Raw genomic sequence first — 14,024 nt, forward strand, 5'->3', positions numbered from 1 at the left:
GTACAGAAATGTCCACAGCAGAGCCCCCTGTACAGAAATGTCCTCCAGCAGAGCCCCCTTTACAGAAATATCCACAGCAGAGCCCCCTGCACAGAAATGTCCACAGCAGAGCCCCCTGTACAGAAATGTCCACAGCAGGGCCCCCTTACAGAAATATCCACAGCAGAGGCCCCTGTACATAAATATCCACAGCAGAGCCCCCTGCACAGAAATGTCCACAGCAGGGCCCCCCTTTACAGAAATGTCCACAGCAGAGCCCCCCCTTACAGACCAATCTATAGCAATGCCCCCCTTACAGAAATGTCCACAGCAGGGCCCCCTGTACAGAAATGTCCACAGCAGAGCCCCCTGTACAGAAATGTCCACAGCAGAGCCCCCTGTACAGAAATGTCCACAGCAGAGCCCCCTTTACAGAAATGTCCACAGCAGAGCCCCCCCTGTACAGAAATGTCCACAGCAGAGCCCCCTGTACAGAAATGTCCACAGCAGAGCCCCCCCTGTACAGAAATGTCCACAGCAGAGCCCCCTTTTTCAGAAATGTCCACAGCAGAGCCCCCTGTACAGAAATGTCCACAGCAGAGCCCCCTGTACAGAAATATCCACAGAAGGGCCCCCCTTTACATAAATGTCCGCAGCAGAGCCCCCCTTTACATAAATGTCCACAGTAGAGCCCCCTTTATAGAAATGTCCACAGCAGGGTCCCCTTTACAGAAATGTCCACAGTAGAGCCCCCTTTATAGAAATGTCCACAGCAGAGCCCCCTGTACAGAAATATCCACAGCAGAGACCCCTGTACAGAATTGTCCGCAGTAGAGCCCCGGTTTACAGAAATGTCCACAGCAGGGCCCCCTGTACAGAAATGTCCGCAGTAGAGCCCCGGTTTACAGAAATATCCACAGCAGAGCCCCCTGTACAGAAATGTCCTCCAGCAGAGCCCCCTGTACAGAAATGTCCTCCAGCAGAGCCCCCTGTACAGAAATATCCACAGCAGAGCCCCCTGTACAGAAATGTCCGCAGTAGAGCCCCCTGTACAGAAATGTCCGCAGTAGAGCCCCGGTTTACAGAAATGTCCACAGCAGAGCCCCCCTTTACATAAATGTCCACAGTAGAGCCCCCTGTACAGAAATGGACAGTGTAACACAGCAGAGATGTGCATATAGTAGAGCGATGAAATGGCGCTGGGACTAATAGATGTGGAAGATATGATTTTATTTGGTGAGAAATAAAACCAATAAAATACAAATAAGGGGGGGATAAAATATGAACAACGCGTTTGGCGCTCGGACAGAGCGCTCCGTCTGGTTCCTATAACGGTGTGATGTACAGGATGTCATTTATATCGGCGGCAACGTATAGCCGTTTCCGGTTGTTAATGGAAATGTTTTGACATTAAAATGGAAATCGCAGTGAATAATTCTTAAACAAAAACATTAAATACATAACGAGGCGCCTATAAATACAATTCTCTATGTAAAATGAATAAATACATCAAATAAGAAACGACAGAAGGAGAAGGAGTGGGCATCGAGGAAAGGATGAACGGTGCCGAGAACTACTCAGATGGCACTGAACGAAGTACGGAGGGGGGTTTGGGTCAATACACTGTATAGAAGGATGAGGCTACGGAAGCCGATGTTGACCTTCTTGACCCACATCGGCTTCTATACAGTGTATTGACCCAAACCCCCCTCCGTACTTCGTCCAGTGCCATCTGAGTAGTTCTCGGCACCGTTCATCCTTTCCTCGATGCCCACTCCTTCTCCTTCTGTCGTTTCTTATTTGATGTATTTATTCATTTTACATAGAGAATTGTATTTATAGGCGCCTCGTTATGTATTTAATGTTTTTGTTTAAGAATTATTCACTGCGATTTCCATTTTAATGTCAAAACATTTCCATTAACAACCGGAAACGGCTATACGTTGCCGCCCATATAAATGACATTCTGTACATCACACCGTTATAGGAACCAGACGGAGCGCTCTGTCCGAGCGCCAAACGCGTTGTTCATATTTTATCCCCCCCCTTATTTGTATTTTATTGGTTTTATTTCTCACCAAATAAAATCATATCTTCCACATCTATTAGTCCCAGCGCCATTTCATCGCTCTACTATATGCACATCTCTGCTGTGTTACACTGTCCATGTTCTATCCGGAGTCGTGTATCCGAAACAGGAGAAATGATTGACACCGGGAGCGAGGCTGCACGAGGACACCAACGTTTTTTCACCTAAAAACGAATATACAGAGTTGTGCCTGCCAGCACAACCCTATCAGGTTAGTAGTTCCACTACTATTCACACATGCCAACTGTCATGAAGGATATTGCACTATAGGAGCGCCCCTTCTCCATTCTCTCCCAGACCCCTTTACTGAAAGGTCCACAGCAGAGCCCCCTGTACAGAAATGTCACATGAATGGACAACAATGTCACATGACTGGATGACAACATCATATGACTGGATGACAACATCACATGACTGGAAGACAATGTCACATGACTGGAGGACAATGTCACATGACTGGAGGACAATGTCACATGACTGGACAACATGACTGTCACACGACTGGATGACAACATGACATGACTGGATGACAATGTCACATGACTGGATGACAACATCACATGACTGGAGGACAATGTCACATGACTGGATGACAACATCACATGACTGGAGGACAATGTCACATGACTGGACAACATGACTGTCACATGACTGGACTTTGTTGACCAGTCATGGCAGAAGTTGATCCCTTCTTGTCCCTCCCCATTCTCCCCCAGATTCTGATATTTCCATAGAAGAATGATAATTCTGTGACTTTGGCGCGGTCCGGGGTGACATTGTAGAAACCAAGGCCCATAAATGTAATATTCAGATTTATGAAGAGGAAACAGCATAAAAAACACTTCCCCATTACTCAGGCGGCTCTGACCTTACAAAAATTTGTGTTCCCTTTTATGTGTGTAATAAAGGGGAATCATCAGATTCTTCGTGTCACGATTCCAGCAGATTAATGCGCAGCTCCGCGTTCTCCCAACACGATTATTTATTGGCCGTTTCCTTTTAGCTAACATTTCAGTGATAAAACTTAGAAAAAGAGTAAAATAAAGAATAGCGAAAAATATCAGAAAGCGATCACATCCGCAGATGCCAGGGGCGGCCGGGGTCCCTTCTATTTTTGTATCTTTTTGTACATTTTTGTGATAATACAAGTGAAAGTAACAGTCATGACATAAAGATGTGAAGGAATCTACATGATCCGGACGCGCTATTATCCAGTCCAGGTTTTACAAGTCTCTGGATATCCAGATTTTTCTAAAGATATTTAAATGGTGGAACATTCTGCAGATATTCGCTGTTGAGGAAGGAACAAGAGATCCGAAACACGTTCAGTGTACACCTGCAGCTTTATGCCTATATCCTATATATCCAACAAAATAACACGAGACACTTCACCTTTCCAAATCTGATGTCCATTGTACGCGCCGCGGTAACATCAAGGAGAGTCAGATTGAATAAGAGTGAACTAACTCAAAGTCTTGACAGCGCACAACAAGCCTCCATTCCATCCACGACAAGCCTCGCTACCATCCACGACAAGCTTCCATTCCATCCACGACGAGACTCACTTCCATCCACGACGAGCCTCCATTCCATCCACGACGAGCCTCCATTCCATCCACGACGAGCCTCGCTTCCATCCACAATGAGCCTCGCTTCCATCCACAATGAGCCTCGCTTCCATCCACAATGAGCCTCCATTCCATCCACGACGAGCCTTCATTCCATCCACGACGAGCCTCCATTCCATCCACGACGAGCCTCGCTTCCATCCACAATGAGCCTCGCTTCCATCCACAATGAGCCTCGCTTCCATCCACAATGAGCCTCCATTCCATCCACGACGAGCCTTCATTCCATCCACGACGAGCCTCCATTCCATCCACGACGAGCCTCCATTCCATCCACGACGAGCCTCGCTTCCATCCACAACAAGCTTCGCTTCCATCCACGACAAGCCTCGCTTCCATCCACGACAAGCCTCGCTTCCATCCACAACAAGCCTCCATTCCATCCACAACGAGCCTCGCTACCATCCACGACAAGCCTCGCTTCCATCCACAACAAGCCTCGATTCCATCAACGACATGCCTCGCTTCCATCCATGACAAGCCTCGCTTCCATCCACGACATGCCTCACTTCCATCCACGATAAGCCTCCATTCCATGTACGACGAGCCTCCATTCCATCCACGACATGCCTCACTTCCATCCACGATAAGCCTCCATTCCATGTACGACGAGCCTCCATTCCATCCACGACAAGCCTCCATTCCAACTATACCAAGCTTCACTTCTTTGCGTGTAGCGGAGAGGTGAACACCAAAAAGAATCGCTGAGACTAAGTATCGGACCAAAAGATCTAACCATGACCATTCCATATCTGATTTACAAGCAAAACCAAAGGGAGGACAGGAACTACCGATATAAATAATAACTGAGCCCAAAGAACCATGAAAACCCACACAAAGAGCAGCCGGATGCGCACAATATAATACAAAGTCTATAGAAAAAAAAGACATGAAATGCAATGAAAAGACAGGACAACAATGAAATAAGTCCAGCATCCAGATGATGCAGATGGGGCGATGTCCAGGTGATGCAGATGGGGCGATGTCCAGGTGATGCAGATGGGGCGATGTCCAGGTGATGCAGATGGGGCGATGTCCAGGTGATGCAGATGGGGCGATGTCCAGGTGATGCAGATGGGGCGATGTCCAGGTGATGCAGATGGGGCGATGTCCAGGTGATGCAGATGGGGCGATGTCCAGGTGATGCAGATGGGGCGATGTCCAGGTGATGCAGATGGGGCGATGTCCAGGTGATGCAGATGGGGCGATGTCCAGGTGATGCAGATGGGGCGATGTCCAGGTGATGCAGATGGGGCGATGTCCAGGTGATGCAGATGGGGCGATGTCCGGGTGATGCAGATGGGGCGATGTCCGGGTGATGCAGATGGGGCGATGTCCAGGTGATACAGATGGGGAGATGTCCAGGTGATGCAGATGGGGCGATGTCCGGGTGATGCAGATGGGGCGATGTCCAGGTGATACAGATGGGGAGATGTCCAGGTGATGCACATAGGCCGATGTCCAGGTGATGCAGATAGAGCGATGTCCAGGTGATGCACATAGGCCGATGTCCAGGTGATGCAGATAGAGCGATGTCCAGGTGATGCAGATAGAGCGATGTCCAGGTGATGCAGATGGGGCAATGTCCGGGTGATGCAGATGGGGAGATGTCCAGGTGATGCAGATGGGGCGATGTCCGGGTGATGCAGATGGGGCGATGTCCGGGTGATGCAGATGGGGCGATGTCCGGGTGATGCAGATGGGGAGATGTCCGGGTGATGCAGATGGGGAGATGTCCAGGTGATGCAGATGGGGCGATGTCCAGGTGATACAGATGGGGAGATGTCCCGGTGATGCACATAGGCCGATGTCCAGGTGATGCAGATAGAGCGATGTCCAGGTGATGCAGATGGGGCGATGTCCAGGTGATGCAGATGGGGAGATGTCCAGGTGATGCACATAGGCCGATGTCCAGGTGATGCAGATAGAGCGATGTCCAGGTGATGCAGATGGGGCGATGTCCGGGTGATGCAGATGGGGCGATGTCCAGGTGATGCAGATAGAGCGATGTCCAGGTGATGCAGATGGGGCGATGTCCAGGTGATGCAGATGGGGCGATGTCCAGGTGATGCAGATAGAGCGATGTCCAGGTGATGCAGATGGGGCGATGTCCAGGTGATGCAGATGGGGCGATGTCCAGGTGATGCACATAGGCCGATGTCCAGGTGATGCAGATAGAGCGATGTCCAGGTGATGCAGATGGGGCGATGTCCAGGTGATGCAGATGGGGCGATGTCCAGGTGATGCACATAGGCCGATGTCCAGGTGATGCAGATAGAGCGATGTCCAGGTGATGCAGATGGGGCGATGTCCAGGTGATGCAGATGGGGAGATGTCCAGGTGATGCAGATGGGGCGATGTCCAGGTGATGCAGATGGGGCGATGTCCAGGTGATGCAGATGGGGCGATGTCCAGGTGATGCAGATGGGGAGATGTCCGGGTGATGCAGATGGGGCGATGTCCAGGTGATGCAGATAGAGCGATGTCCAGGTGATGCAGATGGGGCGATGTCCAGGTGATGCAGATGGGGCGATGTCCAGGTGATGCACATAGGCCGATGTCCAGGTGATGCAGATAGAGCGATGTCCAGGTGATGCAGATGGGGCGATGTCCAGGTGATGCAGATGGGGCGATGTCCAGGTGATGCAGATGGGGCGATGTCCAGGTGATGCAGATGGGGCGATGTCCAGGTGATGCAGATGGGGCGATGTCCAGGTGATGCAGATGGGGCGATGTCCAGGTGATGCACATAGGCCGATGTCCAGGTGATGCAGATGGGGAGATGTCCAGGTGATGCACATAGGGCGATGTCCAGGTGATGCAGATGGGGCGATGTCCAGGTGATGCAGATGGGGCGATGTCCAGGTGATGCAGATGGGGCGATGTCCAGGTGATGCAGATGGGGCGATGTCCAGGTGATGCAGATGGGGCGATGTCCAGGTGATGCACATAGGCCGATGTCCAGGTGATGCAGTTGGGGCGATGTCCAGGTGATGCAGATAGGGCGATGTCCGGGTGATGCAGATGGGCCGATGTCCAGGTGATGCAGATGGGGCGATGTCCAGGTGATGCAGATGGGGCGATGTCCAGGTGATGCAGATGGGGCGATGTCCAGGTGATGCACGTAGGGCGATGTCCAGGTGATGCAGGTGATCCCCAGTGTGTTGTCAGAGTCAGATGCAGAGGAGGAACTAGACCGTGAATTGCAGAGAATGGTGGCAGAATATGAGGATGAGCCCGATGCAGATCCCCCTCCAAACGGAGACCTCAGGCAGTAGGACCAGAGTCTGAATCAGACATGGAGGCGGGTGGTCAGCAGGAGGGCTCGGACTTATGATGATGGGGATAATCTCTCTAAAGTCATCTCGAGTAATGTGAATAGCATTAGGGCAAGGAAGACGAGACATGCCGTGTATGAACATCTCCAATATCCTCTGTCGAGGATTCGTGTCTTCCGGCGACGCACTAAGGTAGTGCGCCCGATGTCCACCAGGTGTCGCTGCTGCGCGAGGTCCGCCGTTGTTCACCATCCTATTCCGGGTGCAGGTAAGAGCGTGTCAAGCGGCACATTTGTTTTTAAAATTCGGCGTTTTTTCTGAATCCGTCGGGTTTTCTGACAGCCACGCCCCCGATCTCCATCGCATGCATGCCGGTGCAGATGCTCCACAATCCGATTGCGTGCGCCAAAATCCCAGGGCATTTGGCACAAACCGGTAATTTTCGGGAAACCCGACGAAAAAGAGCGATTCAGACCCTTAGTAAATGAGCCCCAATGTGTCTATGCTGTAACATTTGTTTATATATGTTGTATTATATTGGGTCGGCCCGATACTTATTGGGGGTCATTTACTAAGGGCCCGATTCGCGTTTTCCCGACGTGTTACCCGAATATTTCCGATTTGCGCCGATTGTACCTAAATTGCCCAGGGATTGTGGCGCACGCGATCGGATTGTGGCGCATCGGCGCCGGCATGCGCGCGACGGAAATCGGGGGGCGTGGCCGAACGAAAACCCGACGTATTCGGAAAAACCGCCGCATTTAAAAACCGAAAAAGTGTCGCTTGGGGAGCGCTTACCTTCACCTGGTCCGAGGTGGTGCATTCCGGCGCGATGAGATGACTTTCAGCGCAGCAGCGCCACCTGGTGGACGGCGGAAGAACTACATTCATAAATCCCGGCCGGACCCGAATCCAGAGCAGAGAACGCGCCGCTGGATCGCGACTGGACCGGGTAAGTAAATGTGCCCCATTATGTTCAGATCACTTCTTTTAATTCATTGATTTTAATAAAATGTATGTAGATTATGCCTCCCGGTGATCTTGGGTGTTGCCTGACATCTCCATTTCATGATCTACCTACCTATCTACAGGGTGCATGTCCCTCTCCCTGTGTCCTCCGGGGGGCAGCAGTGTCAGTCCTGCAGTGGACCCGGTGCCATCATGGCGCAGAGCACCAGCTTTTTTGTAGTAGCACGGATGGTGCCGGGAAGGCATCGGCCAAATGGCCGGACAGTGAGTGCGCTGCCCCCAGTGGTAGGGGGGGCCCGGTGTCTCCTGTGGCTGCTGCTTGCTCCGGTGAGCGGTGGCAGTAGTGTGGGGGGGGGCTGCTGGGGCTGGCGACACAAAGGGGGTCATTTACTAAGGGCCCGAATCGCGTTTTTACGGCAGGTTACCCAAACGTTTCCGTTTGCGCCAATTTTCCCAGAATTGCCCCAGGTTTTTGGCGCACGCGATCGGATTGTGGCACGGCGGCGTGCACGCGACGGAAATCGGGGGGCGTGGCCGAATGAAAAAACGATGGATTTGGAAAAACCGCCGTATTAAAAAAAAAAAAAGTGTCTCTGGACACGTACTTACCTTCACCCGGCAATGGATCGTGAACTCCGGCGGACCTTCAGCGCAGCAGCGACACCTGGTGGACGTCGGGGGAACTGCCTTAGTGAATTGCCGGAAGACCTGAATCCACCGCAGAGAACGCGCCGCTGGATCGCAAAGGGACCGGGTAAGTAAATCTGTATTATAGCCGACACCTGCCTCTAACACCCGCGATCGGAGATTTCTCAGACCGCGGGTGTTAACCCCTGACACGCCGCTGTCGCGCTGCAGTCGCGCAGGGGGGGGGGGGGTCCGCTGCTCCGATGGCAGCCCCGGGACTGCCAGTGCACGGGGCTGCGCGATCCTCTTCCGGGGAGCCGGGTCCTGCCTTCTGACAGCACGCTCAGTGTGTTACATTACACAGGACAGTACATCTGTATTACACTGTGTACAAGCGATCAGAGGATCAAGCTGACCTGTAAAAGTAAAGAAAAAAAGTAAAAAACACGAAATAAACACAATTTTGAATAAAAAGAATTAAATAAAGTTAAAGTCCCCTAAACACAAACATTCCCTATACAAATCTAATAAAGTGAAAAAACCTAAAAATCACCCACATATTTGGTATCGCCGCGTCCGTAACAATCCGTACAATAAGACAGGAACATTATTGGCCCCGTACGGTGAACACCGTAAATACAAAACGCGAAAAACTCACTGAAAATGTAAATTTTCATAAAATCCCTTCACAAAAATGTTCCAAAAAGTGATCAAAAAAAGTTATGTGAACCAAAATGGTATCACTGAAAAGGACAACTCAACACCTAAAAAATAAGCCCTAAAGCGGCTCTGCCAACCAAAAAAATATTAAAGTTACGTCTCCGAAAAGATGGAGATGCAAAAACAAATGAGATTTTCTTTATATTCGTTTTTTTCCTGTAAAATATATAAAAAACGATATAAATGAGGTGTCACCGTAACCGTAGTGATCTATAGAATAAAGATAATATGGTATTTTTAGTGTACAACCCCAAAATATACCAAAAAAAATACAAAATTGACAATTTTCTTTTCACCCAAACATTCAAGAGTTAATAAAATCTCATCAATAAGTTAATGAGCCACTAACATGAAGTATTTGTAAAGTGCGTCTCATGTCACAGAGAATAAGCCCCTTATATGTCCAAATCGCCAAAAAAATAAAGATTGTGTAGCCAATAATAAGTGACAATGCACAATCTGCTGTGATCGGCGCAGCTCCCCCCATGCCCTGGCGTCACCACCACGTATGGGGGATTGTTATACGCGGGGGGGATTGGGGATCAAACTTTGTGCAGCGTTTTGGTATTTTATCCAATGAGAATTTGTACATTTTTTTTCTAAAACACTTTCATTTAGCCAAAAAAAATTACTTTCAAAATTGCATCCGATTTTGTTTTAACCCCTGGAAAACAATGAAAGGGTTAACAAACTTCATAAAAGTTGTTTTGCGTACATTGAGGGGTGTAGTTTCTATATTGGGGTCATTCAGCGTTTTATGAAAATGTGAGAAATCGCACCGAACGTTCAAAGCCCCAGAACATCCGACAAACATAAGAGTAGCATAAAATACCACGGAGACATAAAGAAGACATCCGGTGAAGGTTACTTATTACTTTCTGGTGTTATGACTCATGTGTGGAAAAAGTAGAACATTTTGAATTTTGAAAATTGAGAATTTTCACCAAATATCTGATTTTCTCATAAATAAATGCAAAACATACCAACATTTTGTAACTTACATGAAGTACAAGGGGTCACGAGAAAACAATTGTAAAATCACTGGAGATGTTATAGTGTTCCGCAGTTATAACCACTTATAGTGACACATGGGCCGTGTCAGGAAGGGGAAAAGGGGCTTCGGCGTTAAGGGGTTAAAGAGAAACAGAGACTGACTGCATCTGGTAGAGACAAGCCGCCTCAATCATCAACAGTGCAAGAGTGTTATAAACACTGCTGGACAGTAAGGGGTTAACGCCAGTGAGGCAGAGGGCACAAGAGCTGCCTCTTCTCAGGCTGTGTCAGCTATGGAGGTGGCTCTACCCCCAGTGTCCAGTAATGCAGGGGTCCGGGGCAGTAATGTACATAGTGTGGTGAGTGTGGGGGTAGTGAATGGTGCTGTGGGTAGGGATCCTGGTGTGACTGATGCAGGGGTGAGGGGCAGTAATGTACACAGTGTGGTGAATGTGGGGGTAGTGAATGGTGCTGAGGGGGGTGATCCTGGTGTGACTGATGCAGGGGTGCGGGGCAGTAATGTACACAGTGTGGTGAGTGTGGGGGTGGTGAATGGTGCTGTGGGTAGGGATCCTGGTGAGATTGATGCAGGGGTGCGGGGCAGTAATGTACATAGTGTGGTGAGTGTGGGGGTGGTGAATGGTACTGTGGGTAGGGATCCTGGTGTGATTGATGCAGGGGTGCGGGGCAGTAATGTACACAGTGTGGTGAGTGTGGGGGTGGTGAATGGTGCTGTGGGTAGGGATCCTGGTGTGACTGATGCAGGGGTCCGGGGCAGTAATGTACATAGTGTGGTGAGTGTGGGGGTGGTGAATGGTGCTGTGGGTAGGGATCCTGGTGTGACTGATGCAGGGGTGAGGGGCAGTAATGTACACAGTGTGGTGAATGTGGGGGTAGTGAATGGTGCTGTGGGCGGGATCCTGGTGTGACTGATGCAGGGGTGAGGGGCAGTAATGTACACAGTGTGGTGAGTGTGGGGGTGGTGAATGGTGCTGTGGGCGGGATCCTGGTGTGACTGATGCAGGGGTGAGGGGCAGTAATGTACATAGTGTGGTAAGTGTGGGGGTGGTGAATGGTGCTGAGGGGGGTGATCCTGGTATGACTGATGCAGGGGTGTGGGGCAGTAATGTACACAGTGTGGTGAGTGTGGGGGTGGTGAATGGTGCTGAGGGGGGGGGATCCTGGTGTGACTGATGCAGGGGTGAGGGGCAGTAATGTACACAGTGTGGTGAGTGTGGGGGTGGTGAAGGGTGCTGTGGGTAGGGATCCTGGTGAGATTGATGCAGGGGTGCGGGGCAGTAATGTACATAGTGTGGTGAGTGTGGGGGTAGTGAATGGTGCTGTGGGTAGGGATCCTGGTGTGATTGATGCAGGGGTGCGGGGCAGTAATGTACACAGTGTGGTGAGTGTGGGGGTGGTGAAGGGTGCTGTGGGGGGGATCCTGGTGTGACTGATGCAGGGGTGCAGGGCAGTAATGTACATAGTGTGGCGAGTGTGGGGGTGGTGAATGGTGCCGGGGGGGTGATCCTGGTGTGACTGATGCAGGGGTGCAGGGCAGTAATGTACATAGTGTGGTGAGTGTGGGGGTGGTGAATGGTGCTGGCGGGGGGATCCTGGTGTTACTGATGCAGGGGTGCGGGGCAGTAATGTACGTAGTGTGGCGAGTGTGGGGGTGGTGAAGGGTGCTGGGGGGGTGATCCTGGTCTGACTGATGCAGGGGTGCGGGGCAGTAATGTACACAGTGTGGCGAGTGTGGGGGTGGTGAATGGTGCTGTGGGGGGGATCCTGGTATGACTGATGCAGGGGTGCGGGGCAGTAATGTACACAGTGTGGTGAGTGTGGGGGTGGTGAAGGGTGCTGTGGGGGGGATCCTGGTGTGACTGATGCAGGGGTCCGGGGCAGTAATGTACATAGTGTGGCGAGTGTGGGGGTGGTGAATGGTGCTGGGGGGGTGATCCTGGTATGACTGATGCAGGGGTGCGGGGCAGTAATGTACACAGTGTGGTGAGTGTGGGGGTGGTGAATGGTGCTGGCGGGGGAATCCTGGTGTGACTGATGCAGGGGTACGGGGCAGTAATGTGCATAGTGTGGTGAGTGTGGGGGTGGTAAATGGTGCTATGGGGGGTGATCCTGGTGTGACTGATGCAGGGGTGCGGGGCAGTAATGTACACAGTGTGGTGAGTGTGGGGTTGGTGAATGGTGCTGGGGGGGTGATCCTGGTATGATTGATGCAGGGGTGCGGGGCAGTAATGTACACAGTGTGGTGAGTGTGGGGGTGGTGAATGGTGCTGGCGGGGGAATCCTGGTGTGACTGATGCAGGGGTACGGGGCAGTAATGTACATAGTGTGGTGAGTGTGGGGGTGATGAATGGTGTTGGGCGGGTGATCCTGGTGTGACTGATGCAGGGGTGAGGGGCAGTAATGTACATAGTGTGGTTGTCACAATCTCTGGGGGAATAGTCCCTTAGGACTAAGTAAGTGGACTCCCTGGACCACCGCGGGAGATAACAACCTTAGCCGCACCCGGGAGCGGAGTCCAAGTGAACTCCTGGTCTTCGCCAGAGCCCGCCGCAAAGCGGGATGGTCTTGCTGCGGCGGGGAGTCACCAGGTCGCTCCGCGGGTGCGACTAGGCCCACGGTGGCAGCCAAGGTAGGGACGCGAGGACCACGGGAAGGCAGGCAGGACCACGGGAGGGCAGGCAGGCAGGACCACGGGAGGGCAGGCAGGCAGGACCACGGGAGGGCAGGCAGGCAGGACCACGGGAGGGCAGGCAGGCAGGACCACGGGAGGGCAGGCAGGCAGGACCACGGGAGGGCAGGCAGGCAGGACCACGGGAGGGCAGGCAGGCAGGACCACGGGAGGGCAGGCAGGCAGGACCACGGGAGGGCAGGCAGGCAGGACCACGGGAGGGCAGGCAGGCAGGACCACGGGAGGGCAGGCAGGCAGGACCTCTGAAGGACACTAGGATACAGGACCGCCACAGGATTGCAGGACCGCCACAGGATTGCAGGACCGCCACAGGATTGCAGGACCGCCACAGGAATGCAGGACCGCCACAGGAATGCAGGACCGCCACAGGATTGCAGGACCGCCACAGGATTGCAGGACCGCCACAGGATTGCAGGACCGCCACAGGATTGCAGGATCACAATAGGATACCACGTAACTAGGGAACACAGGAAACCAGGAACACGGAAACACCACGGAACACGGGAATCACAGAATCCACAGAGGCGTCTGGAAACGCTCGGGAACACAGAGGGCTTTCTCTTCAGTAACAGTACTTGAAGATCCGGCAGGGGATGCTGGGAGTTGCCAGGCTATATAGCCGAGCCCGTAACCGTGACAGTACCACCCCCTTTAGGGCCCCTCTTCTCTTCTTCTTCAGCCCGCTGTTCTTCTTTCTTCGCCTCCTCTAATTCTTCTTGGTGATGAGACACCTTAGGAGGAGAGAAGGTACCGGGAAGACTTGGGAAGCAGGCTGGGTCGGCTCTAGGCACATCGGAGCAGCCTCAGGGGAGGCCAGAGCAGCCGTGGCAAGCTGCGGAGTCTCTGGAGCAGCCGTGGCAAGCTGCGGAGACACTGGAGCAGCATTGGCAAGCTGCGGAGGCTGGAGAGTCTCTGGAGCAGCATTGGCAAGCTGCGGAGGCTGGAGAGTCTCTGGAGTCCACTTACTTAGTCCTAAGGGACTTTTCCCCCAGAGATTGTGACAGTAAGATCCGGCCATGGACTCCGCCAAG

The sequence above is a fragment of the Engystomops pustulosus genome, chromosome 3 (genome assembly GCF_040894005.1).
Source record: "Engystomops pustulosus chromosome 3, aEngPut4.maternal, whole genome shotgun sequence".
NCBI lineage: Eukaryota > Metazoa > Chordata > Amphibia > Anura > Leptodactylidae > Engystomops > Engystomops pustulosus.